Source organism: Triticum urartu, chromosome 7A (assembly GCF_056163025.1).
Source record: "Triticum urartu cultivar PI428250 chromosome 7A, HENAU_Tu73, whole genome shotgun sequence".
Lineage (NCBI taxonomy): Eukaryota > Viridiplantae > Streptophyta > Magnoliopsida > Poales > Poaceae > Triticum > Triticum urartu.
Genome location: NC_141879.1, coordinates 137,074,658 through 137,092,690, shown reverse-complemented (window position 1 = coordinate 137,092,690; position 18,033 = coordinate 137,074,658).

Here is an 18,033-nt window from a genome sequence, read left to right as displayed (position 1 = left end):
TAGAGCATTGTCCCAATAAAAAAAGAAGAGAGAAAGGCCAAAAAAAGAGAAAGGCCAAATAAAAGGGGGGGGGGGGCAATGCTACTATCCCTTTTTCCACACTTGTGCTTCAAAGTAGCACCATGGTCTTCATGATAGAGAGTCTCTTGTTTTGTCACTTTCATATACTAGTGGGAATTTTTCATTATAGAACTTGGCTTGTATATTCCAACAATGGGCCTCCTCAAGTGCCCTAGGTCTTCGTGAGCAAGCAAGTTGGATGCACACCCACTAGTTTCTTTTGTTGAGCTTTCATACATTTATAGCTCTAGTACATCCGTTGCATGGCAATCCCTACTCCTTGCATTAACATCAATCGATGGGCATCTCCATAGCTCACTGATTAGCCTCATTGATGTGAGACTTTCTCCTTTTTTGTCTTCTCCACATAACCCCCTTTATTATACTCTATTCCACCCATAGTGCTATATCCATGACCCAGGCTCATGTATTGCGTGAAGGTTTATAAAGTTTGAGATTACTAAAGTATGAAACAATTGCTTGGCTTGTTATGTTGTGCTCACCAGCCCCAGGATTACTGTTAGCTGATGAGGCACCAACTTGTTACAGAAATTCCAAGCAAAAGTACAAAATGTGTAGTACAAGACCATTGTGGCCTATGAGTACATCAAATGGTTTTCTAGTGTTCGGTGGCGGAAGCGGTTTGTGAATCATCAGTGTATGGGACTCCATTTCCCACGGGAACAGCTGACCAGGTTAACTCCTATCTTCGTGTGGCTGCTATCACCGTTGCTTAGTTTCCGGGGCTGTCACCGCAACGCTCCTCTCCATGCAGAAATCTGGCCAAGACAATAGCCAGGGACAAGCCAGTGAGTACTTTGAATGTACTCGCAAACATTATGAACACTGGGATAATATAATTGATAATCATGCACTGAAATATTCTATGATCACATCGTCAGTCACAATTAAAATATCTTTTATGCATGCAAGCAGGTTATTTATATGCAACATGAATAAGCAATAATAGAGTGGGAATGAAATGCCGCAGTCGGGCGTCTGAGCGACACCACATAAAGGGCTTTAAAAGAAATGCCACAGTCGGGCGTCTGAGCGACACCACATAAAGGGCTTTAAAAGAAATGCCACAGTCGGGCGTCTGAGCGACACCACATAAAGGGCTTTAAAATAAATGCCACAGTCGGGCGTCTGAGCGACACCACATAAAGGGCTTTAAAATAAATGCCACAGTCGGGCGTCTGAGCGACACCACATAAAGGGCTTTAAAATAAATGCCACAGTCGGGCGTCTGAGCGACACCACAAAAAGGGCTTTAAAAGAAATGCCACAGTCGGGCGTCTGAGCGACACCACATAAAGGGCTCTAAAATAAATGTCACAGTCGGGCGTCTGAGCGGCACCACATAAAGGGCTTACAAGATAAATAATCACAATGAATATCCGGGAGGTAGAACCGTCCAGGGATACTCGATAATATAAATAATGCAACGGGTTAGTCCATCACAAGATAATAATCATAATCTTCACAAATCACAAGTCACGGTCCAAGTTCTGGTTTAACAATCTCTCCTCCGAAGACCGACACTAAGACCAACACTTGACCCATCCCAGACTGTAATCCTTAACCATGGACACGGCTATTCGAATAGGTTTAATCTCTGCAGAGGGTGTACTCTTTACCCACGAGTAACGGATTCCTTTAGTCCATCGGGACTAATTCCGTCTACGGCCTTTTAGTTGAAAACACACCTAACTTGCACACACCAGCTTAACTCATCGGTGTCTGGAATCACCCACGACACTTGTTAAGCAAAACTCTAAGTGGGGAGGCTACAACCTCGCGTAGCATGGGATCAAATTTATATCGTGCGCTCTAAGGGGTGGCCTCCCCTCTCGGTCTCAACCGGAAACACCCATGCCCCCGGACCAGGTGGCATGCCTACCGGCTACAACCGATATCTTCCACCATGGCCTCTCTGTACGGTGTGTGCTTGAAAGGGGTTGACGACTTACTGGACCATACCCTACCTGCGGCAGGGACAAGTGGTAGTACATAGCAAGTATGGGGGTTACTGGAAACAAGACTCGGTCTACAGTCGACTCAGGAGGTTTATAAGTTCCCTGCATGACATGTAAACAAATATATTTCAATCAACAAAATCACCACTCAATATACCTTACCATGCCATACCGGACATAACCGTCCCGACGGGGACCGGCGACAAGCTCACGCCTACCCAAGGCCGAGGCTTTCCCGGATTCCTTTCCGGCATGCATGCAAGGCACATGAGGATGATTACCATCACAAATATATTCATTTCCAACAGCAAGGAAATCACTAATGTGCTTCCATGCAAATGATCATGTCACATGAAATAACAAGTCCTCTAAAATAAGGTGGTGTTATAAACGTGTCAAATAACACACCAAAAACATTATGCCAGGGTTCAGAATGCTTGCCTTTAAGTTGTGGAGGGGTGAGGTGCTCTCCAAAACTTTTGAAAGCTTCCTTCTCTCCCAAAAATCCTATTTCCAAAAATATGCAAATAACACATATTTCAAAAACAGTACAAAAAAGTTGTTTGGAAAATTTTCAAATAAATCTTAAAATAAACTAGACAATATTTGAGAGATGTAGGAAAAAGAATTAATTCATTTGGAGTTATATTTAAAAAGTTATAGGCAGTCAAAGTTGTGGTCAAAATCTGTTTTTAAAAATAAAACAGAAAAGAAAACGTTTCGGAGGGGAATACGCTTTCGGAGCGGGGGAGACGTACTGGGGGGTTTACGCCTTCACTTAAACACGTGGACGGCGTGGTGAGACACTGACAGTGTGTCCAGGAAGTCCCACTAGTCAGGTTTGACTAGTCTCTCTTTCCCCCTCCTTCTCCTGTCCCAAGCGGAGGCAGAGCTCAGGCGATCGTCGCCGGCGACTGGCAGCTCTTCGCGGGGCCCCGAGGGCGGGGATGGATGCGCCACTCCATTGCGGTCCTCCCAGTGGTTGCCAGACCGGTGGGGACGGAGGGAGCTGTCGGTGGCGAGCTTCGCGGCGGACGGAGAGTTTCGGGAGCAGAGTGGTTTTGGGGCTACGGTGGTTCCCGATCAAAATTGAGTAGGGGGACGGGTTCACGGGAGGATGAGGAAGTTCTTGGTGGAGAGAACGGAGAGGGGGAGGTACTGGAGGTGCCGGATTGGCCGGGGCGGTGGCGGTGGCAGGAGTTGCCGGAGATGAGGAAGGAGGCCTCCCCGGGTCGAATGCGAGCTAGGGGAGTGCCATAGGGGTGGCCTGAGGTTGCCTGCGTGCTCGGGGAGGCTCGGGGGCCTCCTTTTATTGCTTGTCGAGGTCGGTTCCGCGGCGGCCGGATAAGCTCTCCGGCGAACCGCCTCTCTGTAGCTTGCAGGGCAACGTGGCGTGGCTGGGGATGACGGCAGGAGCTAGCGGACGAGTGGGCACTGCTCCAGGGGCGAGCTGGCGAGCGGAGGTGGCTTTGGCGGCGCCGACCGTGGCAGAGGCGCGCTGCAGACGCCGGTGTGCCGCCAAAAGCTTTGTCGGCGTCGCTGTAGGCTGCCAGGGCGGCTTGGCGCGTTGCTGTGAGGAGGGGAGCGCGTGGCATGGTGCTGCAGAGCGGGCCAAAACCGTGGGGGCCAGCGTGTCGGCTCGGCGCGTGTGCGTGCCAAATGCACGCTCTACTCGCGCCCTAGGCGTGCACGAGATGTGCTCGACGTAATGCTAGAGCATGCTACAGAGCTTGGGTGAGGCTGGCATTTAGCAGATCTAGGTTAGGAGTAACGGGGAGTCTAGTGGACATGCTTGGTTGATCAGAGTTGCAAGCTCACAGTGCAATGCCAAAACTCATGTCAAAACTGGTCATGCCTACAGGGTGCTCGATAGAATGCCACATGCACCTAGGCATCTCTTGGGGTGGCCAAAACTTCCAGATTGGGGTCTCTTTAGATGTACAAGAGGGTGGTGAGGTTAGTTGGCCAAAAGCAGAAACTTGCTAGTGCAAGTTTTGCAAAACTACAATTCTGGACAGGAAATAAATGACATTATTTCATGAACCAAAATTAATCCAATGGGTGCATGCTCCTGGATTTAGGGGTTTGGTAGGGATGTCTACAAGTAGGAGAAAGCACAAGATCATTGGAGCAAAATTAAATAGGGTTGTAGTAGAAATCACAAGGCTGGACCAGAATGAAAATGAGGTTGATTCACTCAAATTTTTCAAATAACATCACTGGGTTTTTTGCATAAAGTTGAACCATATGCTACTACCAATATCCCATAATATTTGTGGAGGCTAGAAAGAATTATTTAAATGAGTTGTAGTGCAAAATGCACTCTGGACCAGAGAAGAAAAATTGAGTGTAGAGCTCAAAATATTACATGAAAAAAAATATTTTTGCATAAAAGTGATTTAAAAACATCACATGACATCTCCAAACTTTGGTTGGAATTTTAAGTGAATTTATCAAATGGTTGTAGTTAAAATATGGCCATTTAACCTTGAAAAACCATTTTCAAGAAAGTAAAGATCAAGCAACTTAATTATTTAATTAGTTATATTAAATAAGGGAAAGTTTCTCTTGAGAGATTAAATATGTCCAATGACATATTTGAAAAGTTTTCTCTTTGGGAAAAACTCATCATAACAGGGAAGGAAATGATTTTAAAAAAATCAAAATGGAGCTCAGAAATTCAAAAGTTTTAATTCCTGGCAAAATTTTAATTAATAAAACAAGGCCAAAATTTTTGGGGTGTCACAACACTACCCCCCTTAAGAAAAATCTCGTCCTCGAGATTTGTTAAAAGCTATTTTAAGAAGAACAATAAGCAGTAAAAAAGTGGCTACAGTGAGAGGGCAATAAATGGTGAAAAACCACAATGTGAATACTGGTGCTGCGTGGAAAAGTCTACGGTTCGGGACAAAATCGGGAGATTTCTACGCTGGATATAAATTTAGAATAACTTCTAAATTTAAATATACGCTGGTCGTACCCGAGAGCACAGTGCTCTCTCTGGCCGACAGGTGGACCCGGGGTCCACTGTCAGTCTCTTCTTCTCCCTCTAGTTCTCTCTTCTTCCTCTCTCCCGCGCGCTTTCTCCACCGGCGACGCCTAGCGCGTAGGGCATCTAGGCCGTACCGCAGTAGTGCGCGGCGTGCTAGCTGCCGGTGCAGCGTGCACTCACCTCGCGGGCCAGTGTGCTGTCGGCACTGCTCGCAGATTCGACTCCGAACACCGGCGATCGGCGACGAGCGGCGTTGGTGGACTTCGCCCACCGTACACCGAGCTCGAGCTATAAAACGGCCAGGGTGCCTCTCTCTTCTTCCTCACACCTGGCCTCACTTCTCCTCCTCCTTCTTTCTCCATTACTGCTTACAGAAGCTCGGGTGAGGCTCTAATGGCGGAGGCGATGCCGGACTGGTTTGTGATCCTGATATTTGGAGGGCTGGCGACACTACTGGGGCTCTCTGTGCTCCTGTGCACGATGATCCTCGACGATCGTCGCGACGCTGCTGCTCGAGTGTTGGCTCTCCGCGGTGGTGGTGATCACGAGGAGTAGGTGAGGTGTGCCGGGTGCTAACTATTGTTAGGGGGTGATTAGCTGGATGCAACACTGTTGCAAAGTTTTGCAAACAGTGTATGTGTCCGAATGATTATGGTTGTGAGTCTGCTGCGTGGTGCTGTGTGAAATTAATAAATCCACGCCGTGAGAAAGTGTAGATGTAGCAACTCAGGGAAAGAAATCTCACTCCAGAATTTTGCGAGGGAAAAACAGTTAATTTAAAGGAGCATAAACCACAACAAAAACTACGCACATTAGTAGAAGCCAAATAATTGACTCACCGTACAAACTCAGGGTATCACACAAAAGTCACACACATAAATAAATGTTGCAATAATGAACGTTGCAGCGACGTCTAAAATGGAAACGGTAACTGGACGGGATCCCTAGAAAACGTCTCTGGTACTGGGATACACTCCTCTTCTATCGGGGAAAGTGGATTGACCAGTCGATGCACGTGTCTCTCCTGGTCGGGCCTTAGTGCTCTGCCGATGGCGATCTGAGGATTTAAATCTGCGAGGCTCTGGAGATAACCCATCACTCATTGGGTTAAACGCTCTTGAGCGATGACGTACTGGACAAGGTTGGCCAGGACTGGGTCTCTCTCAATGCGTCCACCGGGAAAAGATGTCACTCCTCCGGGCGCTGCACGGCTCGGGAAGTAATAATACCCTCGTTCGCTGGCATAGGGTACCGCGAATCGAAGGCGAGCAAGCGCTTCGTATGCAACAGCTTCTAGGGCCATTTGTGAGGTTGGCATAGATTTCCCCACGAAGGAGACCTCTGTTGGGTCTTGGTTTGAGTTTACGGGAGGGATGTGCACTGCTGCCCAATATCTTGAGGTGGAAGGGGTAATCCTCGATTTGAATAGCTCGTACTGGGGTGGCTGGGTAGCGCCCATGGTACTGCAGGTAAAATCCCGCAATATCTTGACAAAACTTCCTGGGGTTGCATCTGGGGTTCTCAGATAAATGCTAGGGCTCGGCATGGCTAGGAAATGGTTGTGAGGGTGGTGCACAAGGTGAGAGGTGCTTGGCAAAGTCACGCGGTGGCCTTTTTATAGCACCGGAGCTGGGTCATTTTTACCGTGGTGAATGGTAAAGAAAATTTTCAGCTCTGTTCCAAGGGTCGGGGTCAAGTCACAGATTCACACATTTCACTATAGTGATGTGTTACTGTGGGATTGACGGGGTGATTTTTGGTAACTGTGTCCGGGATAGAAATCTTATACTGCATACTGGCGTATCCAGGCAAGGCCACTATTAAAATAGAGGCACGACAACAGGCGGCATTTAAATACGAGGCCACACGATTACAAAGCGAGGGTACACTGGGACTCGATACAACTCGGGTGACCTAGTCTACCTCGTTTACATTCAAGCGGGCGTGCCTTGAGGCTCCTCCACGGGTCTCGTCGTCGGAATTAGCTGGAGTTGGTTGAGGGGCTGCAGGCTCGGGGTAGCGATGAGGACCATTTCGGGGATTGTTGGCCACAATCCCGTTGGAGTGTGCTCCCAATATGCGACGAAGCACTTCTGGGGTTATCGCAGCACCTTGGCTGATGGCTGGGGCAGGCCTCAGGGACTCGATCGGGTGTCCAAACAGCACGACTGGGTTGTCGGTGTTGGGCTCGTTTTCTTCTCTCGCCGGGGCTCGACGAACCACCTCTCCACGAGCTGCGATTAGATCAATAGTGATTTGATCGCACAGTCCCTCTAGTGCACTTACATAGCGCACCAGGTGCAACAATGCAGGATCCGTCTCGTGATCTCCGTTGGCAACTTGGGGTGGCCTACCATACCCTTCTCGTCTGGGGTAGTAGTGGAACAAGCGGCAGTTAACTCTGGGCGACAAGTGCCGGAGATGAACTATAGCCTCTCGAGCAACTAGTTGGATGGCTTGAAGCTCAAAGGAAGTTGTTCTTCCGGTGAACCTATAGGGGCACTCGGGCTCTAGACCCCTACCGTAGATGTGTACAGTGGCCTAGAATTGACGGCTCTCACCGCTCATGGGTCCTTGGTACACAACATATTCTGGGGGCTCTTCTAACACATAGGCACGACTGGTGAGGTTTGCGAGTATGGTCACAAAACCTCCAAGGTTGGTTGCTGTGGTCTCATTGTGCATGACAGGGCCAGGCATTGTAGCTTGGTTTGGGGTAGAGGCTGTGCTGTGCTGTGTTGGGGCTAGCGTGCCCCTTTTTATAGGAAAAAGGGGACGGAGTCTTCCTTCACACGCTTGCGAGAAAGGACTATTTAGGGGCCGGTCACTGGCGCATGAGCGACAGGTTAGGTTGATAGGTTGGGCACCGACTGCCAAAAGGTGTTGGGTCACTGTGTGGCTATCTTGCACGAGAAGCTTGGCTGGGGTTTGGTTATGGTTTGGTGGGTTGGTTTGCCTAAGTTTATAGACCCGGCTAAGATAGGATTAGCCAATGGTCAGCCTGGCTCTGATACCAAGTCTGTCACGACCGGTTTTCCGGACATAAATTTCCAGAAAAAGGCCGTTGTGCTCACCAGCCCCAGGATTACTGTTAGCTGATGAGGCACCAACTTGTTACAGAAATTCCAAGCAAAAGTACAAAATGTGTAGTACAAGACCATTGTGGCCTATGAGTACATCAAATGGTTTTCTAGTGTTCGGTGGCGGAAGCGGTTTGTGAATCATCAGTGTATGGGACTCCATTTCCCACGGGAACAGCTGACCAGGTTAACTCCTATCTTCGTCTGGCTGCTATCACCGTTGCTTAGTTTCCGGGGCTGTCACCGCAACGCTCCTCTCCATGCAGAAATCTGGCCAAGGCAATAGCCAGGGACAAGCCAGTGAGTACTTTGAATGTACTCGCAAACATTATGAACACTGGGATAATATAATTGATAATCATGCACTGAAATATTCTATGATCACATCGTCAGTCACAATTAAAATATCTTTTATGCATGCAAGCAGGTTATTTATATGCAACATGAATAAGCAATAATAGAGTGGGAATGAAATGCCGCAGTCGGGCGTCTGAGCGACACCACATAAAGGGCTTTAAAAGAAATGCCACAGTCGGGCGTCTGAGCGACACCACATAAAGGGCTTTAAAAGAAATGCCACAGTCGGGCGTCTGAGCGACACCACATAAAGGGCTTTAAAATAAATGCCACAGTCGGGCGTCTGAGCGACACCACATAAAGGGCTTTAAAATAAATGCCACAGTCGGGCGTCTGAGCGACACCACATAAAGGGCTTTAAAAGAAATGCCACAGTCAGGCGTCTGAGCGACACCACATAAAGGGCTTTAAAAGAAATGCCACAGTCGGGCATCTGAGCGACACCACATAAAGGGCTTTATAATATATGCCACAGTCGGGCGTCTGAGCGGCACCATATAAAGGGCTTACAAGATAAATAATCACAATGAATATCCGGGAGGTAGAACTGTCCAGGGATACTCGATAATATAAATAATGCAACGGGTTAGTCCATCACAAGATAATAATCATAATCTTCACAAATCACAAGTCACGGTCCAAGTTCTGGTTTAACAATCTCTCCTCCGAAGACCGACACTAAGACCAACACTTGACCCATCCCAGACTGTAATCCTTAACCATGGACACGGCTATTCGAATAGGTTTAATCTCTGCAGAGGGTGTACTCTTTACCCACGAGTAACGGATTCCTTTAGTCCATCGGGACTAATTCCGTCTATGGCCTTTTAGTTGAAAACACACCTAACTTGCACACACCAGCTTAACTCATCGGTGTCTGGAATCACCCACGACACTTGTTAAGCAAAACTCTAAGTGGGGAGGCTACAACCTCGTGTAGCATGGGATCAAATTTATATCGCGCGCTCTAAGGGGTGGCCTCCCCTCTCGGTCTCAACCGGAAACATCCATGCCCCCGGACCAGGTGGCATGCCTACCGGCTACAACCGATATCTTCCACCATGGCCTCTCTGTACGGTGTGTGCTTGAAAGGGGTTGACGACTTACTGGACCATACCCTACCTGCGGCAGGGACAAGTGGTAGTACATAGCAAGTATGGGGGTTACTGGAAACAAGACTCGGTCTATGGTCGACTCAGGAGGTTTATAAGTTCCCTGCATGACATGTAAACAAATATATTTCAATCAACAAAATCACCACTCAATATACCTTACCATGCCATACCGGACATAACCGTCCCGACGGGGACCGGCGACAAGCTCACGCCTACCCAAGGCCGAGGCTTTCCCGGATTCCTTTCCAGCATGCATGCAAGGCACATGAGGATGATTACCATCACAATTATATTCATTTCCAACAGCAAGGAAATCACTAATGTGCTTCCATGCAAATGATCATGTCACATGAAATAACAAGTCCTCTAAAATAAGGTGGTGTTATAAACGTGTCAAATAACACACCAAAAACATTATGCCAGGGTTCAGAATGCTTGCCTTTAAGTTGTGGAGGGGTGAGGTGCTCTCCAAAACTTTTGAAAGCTTCCTTCTCTCCCAAAAATCCTATTTCCAAAAATATGCAAATAACACATATTTCAAAAACAGTACAAAAAAGTTGTTTGGAAAATTTTCAAATAAATCTTAAAATAAACTAGACAATATTTGAGAGATGTAGGAAAAAGAATTAATTCATTTGGAGTTATATTTAAAAAGTTATAGGCAGTCAAAGTTGTGGTCAAAATCTGTTTTTAAAAATAAAACAGAAAAGAAAACGTTTCGGAGGGGAATACGCTTTCGGAGCGGGGGAGACGTACTGGGGGGTTTACGCCTTCACTTAAACACGTGGACGGCGCGGTGAGACACTGATAGTGGGTCCAGGAAGTCCCACTAGTCAGGTTTGACTAGTCTCTCTTTCCCCCTCCTTCTCCTGTCCCAAGCGGAGGCAGAGCTCAGGCGATCGTCGCCGGCGACTGGCAGCTCTTCGCGGGGCCCCGAGGGCGGGGATGGATGCGCCACTCCAGTGCGGTCCTCCCGGTGGTTGCCAGACCGGTGGGGACGGAGGGAGCTGTCGGTGGCGAGCTTCGCGGCGGACGGAGAGTTTCGGGAGCAGAGTGGTTTTGGGGCTACGGTGGTTCCCGATCAAAATTGAGTAGGGGGACGGGTTCACGGGAGGATGAGGAAGTTCTTGGTGGAGAGAACGGAGAGGGGGAGGTACTGGAGGTGCCGGATTGGCCGGGGCGGTGGCGGCGGCAGGAGTTGCCGGAGATGAGGAAGGAGGCCTCCCCGGGTCGAATGCGAGCTAGGGGAGTGCCATAGGGGTGGCCTGAGGTTGCCTGCTTGCTCGGGGAGGCTCGGGGGCCTCCTTTTATAGCTCGTCGAGGTCGGTTCCGCGGCGGCCGGATAAGCTCTCCGGCGAACCGCCTCTCTGTAGCTTGCAGGGCAACGTGGCGTGGCTGGGGATGACGGCAGGAGCTAGCGGACGAGTGGGCACTGCTCCAGGGGCGAGCTGGCGAGCGGAGGTGGCTTTGGCGGCGCCGACCGTGGCAGAGGCGGGCTGCAGACGCCGGTGTGCCGCCAAAAGCTTTGTCGGCGTCGCTGTAGGCTGCCAGGGCGGCTTGGCGCGTTGCTGTGAGGAGGGGAGCGCGTGGCATGGTGCTGCAGAGCGGGCCAAAACCGTGGGGGCCAGCGTGTCGGCTCGGCGCGCGTGCGTGCCAAACGCACGCTCTGCTCGCGCCCTGGGCGTGCACGAGATGTGCTCGACGTAATGCCAGAGCATGCTACAGAGCTTGGGTGAGGCTGGCATTTAGCAGATCTAGGTTAGGAGTAACGGGGAGTCTAGTGGACATGCTTGGTTGATCAGAGTTGCAAGCTCACAGTGCAATGCCAAAACTCATGTCAAAACTGGTCATGCCTACAGGGTGCTCGATAGAATGCCACATGCACCTAGGCATCTCTTGGGGTGGCCAAAACTTCCAGATTGGGGTCTCTTTAGATGTACAAGAGGGTGGTGAGGTTAGTTGGCCAAAAGCAGAAACTTGCTAGTGCAAGTTTTGCAAAACTACAATTCTGGACAGGAAATAAATGACGTTATTTCATGAACCAAAATTAATCCAATGGGTGCATGCTCCTGGATTTAGGGGTTTGGTAGGGATGTCTACAAGTAGGAGAAAGCACAAGATCATTGGAGCAAAATTAAATAGGGTTGTAGTAGAAATCACAAGGCTGGACCAGAATGAAAATGAGGTTGATTCACTCAAATTTTTCAAATAACATCACTGGGTTTTTTTTGCATAAAGTTGAATCATATGCTACTACCAATATCCCATAATTTTTGTGGAGGCTAGAAAGAATTATTTAAATGAGTTGTAGTGCAAAATGCACTCTGGACCAGAGAAGAAAAATTGAGTGTAGAGCTCAAAATATTACATGAATTTTTTTTTGCATAAAAGTGATTTAAAAACATCACATGACATCTCCAAACTTTGGTTGGAATTTTAAGTGAATTTATCAAATGGTTGTAGTTAAAATATGGCCATTTAACCTTGAAAAACCATTTTCAAGAGAGTAAAGATCAAGCAACTTAATTATTTAATTAGTTATATTAAATAAGGGAAAGTTTCTCTTGAGAGATTAAATATGTCCAATGACATATTTGAAAAGTTTTCTCTTTGGGAAAAACTCATCATAACAGGGAAGGAAATGATTTAAAAAAAATCAAAATGGAGCTCAGAAATTCAAAAGTTTTAATTCCTGGCAAAATTTTAATTAATAAAACAAGCCAAAATTTTTGGGGTGTCACACTCCATGATATATTATCTTCTATTTTGGACATTATTGGGCTTTATTATTCACTTTTATATTATTTTTGGGACTAACCTATTAACCGAAGGCCGAGCCCAGAATTGCTATTTTTTGCCTATTTCAGAGTTTCACAGAAAAATAATATCAAATGGAGTCCAAACGGAATGAAACCTTCGGGAACGTGATTTTCGGAACGAACATGATCCAGGAGACTTGGACCCTACATCAAACTTGGACCCTACGTCAAGAACGTGATTATCTATGAACAATATTTGGATTGTCTGAATTCTTTTATGTATGATTGGTTATCTTTGCAAGTCTCTTCGAATTATCAGTTTGGTTTGGCCTACTAGATTGATCTTTCTTGCAATGGGAGAAGTGCTTAGCTTTGGGTTAAATCTTGCGGTGTCCTTTCCCAGTGAAAGTAGGGGCAGCAAGGCACGTATTGTATTGTTTCCATCGAGGATAACAAGATGGGGTTTATTTCATATTGCATGAGTTTATCCCTCTACATCATGTCATCTTGCTTAAAGCGTTACTCTGTTCTTATGAACTTAATACTCTAGATGCATGCTGGATAGCGGTTGATGTGTGGAGTAATAGTAGTAGATGCAGGCAGGAGTCGGTCTACTTGTCTCGGACGTGATGCCTATATACATGATCATACCTAGATATTCTCATAACTATGCTCAATTATGTCAATTGCTCAACAGTAATTTGTTCACCCACCGTAAAATACTTATGCTCTTGAGAGAAGCCAGTAGTGAAACCTATGGCCCCCGGGTCTATCTTCCATCATATTAATCTTCTAAAACTTAGCTATTTTCATTGCCTTTTATTTTACTTTGCATCTTTATCATAAAAATACCAAAAATATTATCTTATCATATCTATCAGATCTCACTCTCGTAAGTGACCGTGTAGGGATTGATAACCCCTTATCGCGTTGGTTGCGAGGATTTATTTGTTTTGTGTAGGTGTGAGGGACTCGCGCGTAGCCTCCTACTGGATTGATACCTTGGTTCTCAAAAACTGAGAGAAATACTTACGCTACTTTGTTGCATCACCCTGTCCTCTTCAAGGGAAAACCAACGCAGTGCTCAAGAGGTAGCATGTATCCATGATAGATGTGAGATTGTTAATTAATGGTTAACTTAAGGTGGCTACTTAAATACACATCTGGGTGGATTGGTTGTGGGCACTTGGAGAATCCAGTGTTGTCCTAGGATATCCTGGAGTACCTGTGTGATCATCCTACGGTTCGCCACCCAGGCTCAAAGGGATCATAAGATTATTCATGCTGGAAACTTCCGTGTGCAGCCACAAGCCATTATGGGCTCTGGCATAGTTGAGTATGTTCTATGACCTCTTTAAGTGGTAGGCTAGTAGATGTAGGGGATCTAGGATGGTACTGTCTACCCAGAGTAAAGAGTTAATGCTTCTGAAAGACTGTGTCTCGGTCATCCGTGTCTCAAACACCATGTACTGCGAGAAATTCAACGGAGGAGATCGAATCTTGTGGGGAAAAGTGCGCAAACCTCGGCAGAGTGTACAGACTAATCATGGTTGGCCGTGTCCCCGGTTATGGACATCTTGAGTATCTGGTTCTTGGATTGTCATGTTAATCTCATCAATATATATTAATTTGTTGGGTCATTAATACTGCTTAATTTGGGATTGAGTTGGAGGACCCTTCTCAATGTTTATCAACTACCATGATAGTTAAACAAAATATATTCCTTTGTTGTAGTGAAAAATTGGCTTTTCGCAAAAACATATTAACCATAGAGCCTTCACCAGCCAAATATGCATATAGTTATAACTTTTACCTGTTCATTGCTCTACAGTGTTATATTGCCAGCATATTCCATGTGCTGACCCGTTTTCGGGCTGCAACGTATTATGTTGCAAACTTTTCAGACGAAGAGTAAGGTGCGCTAGGTCGTTGTCATGCACTCAGCTATGCCGTTGGAGTTGATGGACTCACTTTATCTTCCAAGCCTTCTGCTGTTATCGTATTTAGATGGCCTTAAGCCATATTTTTGTATCAAGTTCTCCCTTGAGACTATCGATGTAATAAGTGTGTGATTGCAACTCTATTATAAATCCTTCAAGTATTGTGTGTCAGTGATGACCCACAAGTGTAGGGGATCTATCGTAGCCTTTTCGATAAGTAAGAGTGTCGAACCCAACGAGGAGCAGGAGGAAATGATAAGCAGTTTTCTGTAAGGTATTCTCATCAAGCACTGAAATTATCGGTAACAGATAGTTTTGTGATAAGGTAATTTGTAACGAGTAGCAAGTAATAGAAGCAAATAAGGTGCAGCAAGATGGCCCAATCCTTTTTGTAGCAAAGGACAAGCCTGGACAAACTCTTATATAAAGGTAAGCGCTCCCGAGGACACATGGGAATTATCGTCAAGCTAGTTTTCATCACGTTCATATGATTCGCGTTCGGTACTTTGATAATTTGATATGTGGGTGGTGAAGGAAATATGCCCTAGAGGCAATAATAAAGTTATTATTTATTTCCTTATAATCATGATAAATGTTTATTATTCATACTAGAATTGTATTAACCGGAAACATAATACATGTGTGAATACATAGACAAACAAAGTGTCACTAGTGTGCCTCTACTTGACTAGCTCGTTAATCAAAGATGGTTATGTTTCCTGACCATGAACAATGAGTTGTTATTTGATTAACGAGGTTACATCATCAGTTGAATGATCTGATTGACATGACCCATTCCATTAGCTTAGCACCCGATCGTTTAGTATGTTGCTATTGCTTTCTTCATGACTTATACATGTTCCTATGACTATGAGATTATGCAACTCCCGTTTACCGGAGGAACACTTTGGGTGCTACCAAACGTCACAACGTAACTGGGTGATTATAAAGGAGCATTACAGGTGTCTCCAAAGGTAGATGTTGGGTTGGCGTATTTCGAGATTAGGATTTGTCACTCTGATTGTCGGAGAGGTATCTCTGGGCCCTCTCGGTAATGCACATCACATAAGCCTTGCAAGCATTACAACTAATATGTTAGTTGTGAGATGATGTATTACGAAACGAGTAAAGAGACTTGCCGGTAACGAGATTGAACTAGGTATTGGATACCGACGATCGAATCTCGGGCAAGTAACATACCGATGACAAAGGGAACAACGTATGTTGTTATGCGGTCTGACCGATAAAGATCTTCGTAGAATATGTAGGAGCCAATATGGGCATCGAGGTCCAGCTATTGGTTATTGACCGGAGACATGTCTCGGTCATGTCTACATTGTTCTCGAACCCATAGGGTCCGCACGCTTAAGGTTACGATGACAGTTATATTATGAGTTTATGCATTTTGATGTACCGAAGGTTGTTCGGAGTCCCGGATGTGATCATGGACATGACGAGGAGTCTCGAAATGGTCGAGACGTAAATATTGATATATTGGAAGCCTATGTTTGGATATCGGAAGTGTTCCAGGTGAAATCGGGATTTTACCGGAGTACCGGGAGGGTTACCGGAACCCCCCGGGAGCTATATGGGCCATAATGGGCCTTAGTGGAAAAGAGAAGGGGCTTCCCTAGATGGGCTGCGCGCCTCCCCCCTTCCCCTAGTCCTATTAGGACTAGGAGAGGTGGCCGGCCCCCTCCTCCTCTTTTCCCCCTCCACGAATCCTATTCCAACTAGGATTGCGGGGAGGAATCCTACTCCCAGAGGGAGTAGGACTCTCCTGGCGCACCAAGCTTGGCCGCCAGCCTCCCCCCTCTACTCCTTTATATACGGAGGCAGGGGGCACCTCTAGACACACAAGTTGATCCACGTGATCTATTCCTTAGCCGTGTGCGGTGCCCCCTGCCACCATATTCCTCGATAATACTGTAGCGGAGTTTAGGCGAAGCCCTGCTGCTGTAGTTCATCAAGATCGTCACCACGCCGTCGTGCTGACGGAACTCTTCCCTGACACTTTGCTGGATCGGAGTCCGGGGATCGTCATCGAGCTGAACGTGTGCTCGAACTCGGAGGTGCCGTAGTTTCGGTGCTTGATCGGTTGGATCGTGAAGACGTACGACTACTTCCTCTATGTCATGTCAGCGCTTCCGCAGTCGGTCTGCGTTGGCTACGTAGACAACACTCTCCCCTCTCGTTGCTATGCATCACATGATCTTGCGTGTGCGTAGGAATTTTTTTGAAATTACTACGAAACCCAACAGTGGCATCCGAGCCTAGGTTATTTATGTTGATGTTATATGCACGAGTAGAACACAAGTGAGTTGTGGACGATACAAGTCATACTGCCTACCATCATGTCATACTTTGGTTCGGCGGTATTATTGGACGAGACGACCCGGACCAACCTTACGCGTACGCTTACGCGAGACCGGTTCCCTCGACGTGCTTTGCACATAGATGGCTTGCGGGCGACTGTCTCTCCAACTTTAGTTGAACCAAGTATGGCTACGCCCGGTCCTTGCGAAGGTTAAAACGGAGTCTATTTGACAAACTATCGTTGTGGTTTTGATGCGTAGGTGAGATTGGTTCTTACTTAAGCCCATAGCAGCCACGTAAAACTTGCAACAACAAAGTAGAGGACGTCTAACTTGTTTTTGCAGGGCATGTTGTGATGTGATATGGTCAAGGCATGATGCTGAATTTATTGTATGAGATGATCATGTTTTGTAACCGAGTTATCGGCAACTGGCAGGAGCCATATGGTTGTCGCTTTATTGTATGCAATGCAATCGCGATGTAATGCTTTACTTTATTACTAAACAGTAGTGATATTCGTGGAAGCATAAGATTGGGGAGACGACAACGATGCTACGATGGAGATCAAGGTGTCGCGCCGGTGACGATGGTGATCATGACGGTGCTTTGGAGATGAAGATCACAAGCACAAGATGATGATGGCCATATCATATCACTTAAATTGATTGCATGTGATGTTTATCTTTTTATGCATCTTATCTTGCTTTGTTTGACGGTAGCATTATAAGATGATCTCTCACTAAATTATCAAGAAGTGTTCTCCCTGAGTATGCACCGTTGCCAAAGTTCGTCGTGCCCAGACACCACGTGATGATCGGGTGTGATAAGCTCTACGTCCATCTACAACGGGTGCAAGCCAGTTTTGCACATGCAGAATACTTAGGTTAAACTTGACGAGCCTAGCATATGCAGATATGGCCTCGGAACACGGAGACCGAAAGGTCGAGCGTGAATCATATAGTAGATATGATCAACATAACGATGTTCACCATTGAAAACTACTCCATCTCACGTGATGATCGGTTATGGTTTAGTTGATTTGGATCACGTAATCACTTAGAAGATTAGAGGGATGTCTATCTAAGTGGGAGTTCTTTAATAATATGATTAAATTGAACTTAAAATTATCATGAACTTAGTCCCTGAGAGTATCTTGCTTCTTTATTTTGATTGTAGATAGATGGCTCGTGCTGTTGTTCCGTTGAATTTTAATGCGTTCCTTGAGAAAGCAAAGTTGAAAGATGATGGTAGCAATTATACGGACTGGGTCCGTAACTTGAGGATTATCCTCATTGCTGCTCAGAAGAATTACGTCCTGGAAGCACCGCTAGGTGCTAGGCCTGCTGCTGGAGCAACACCAGATGTTATGAACGTCTGGCAGAGCAAAGCTGATGACTACTCGATAGTTCAGTGTGCCATGCTTTACGGCTTAGAA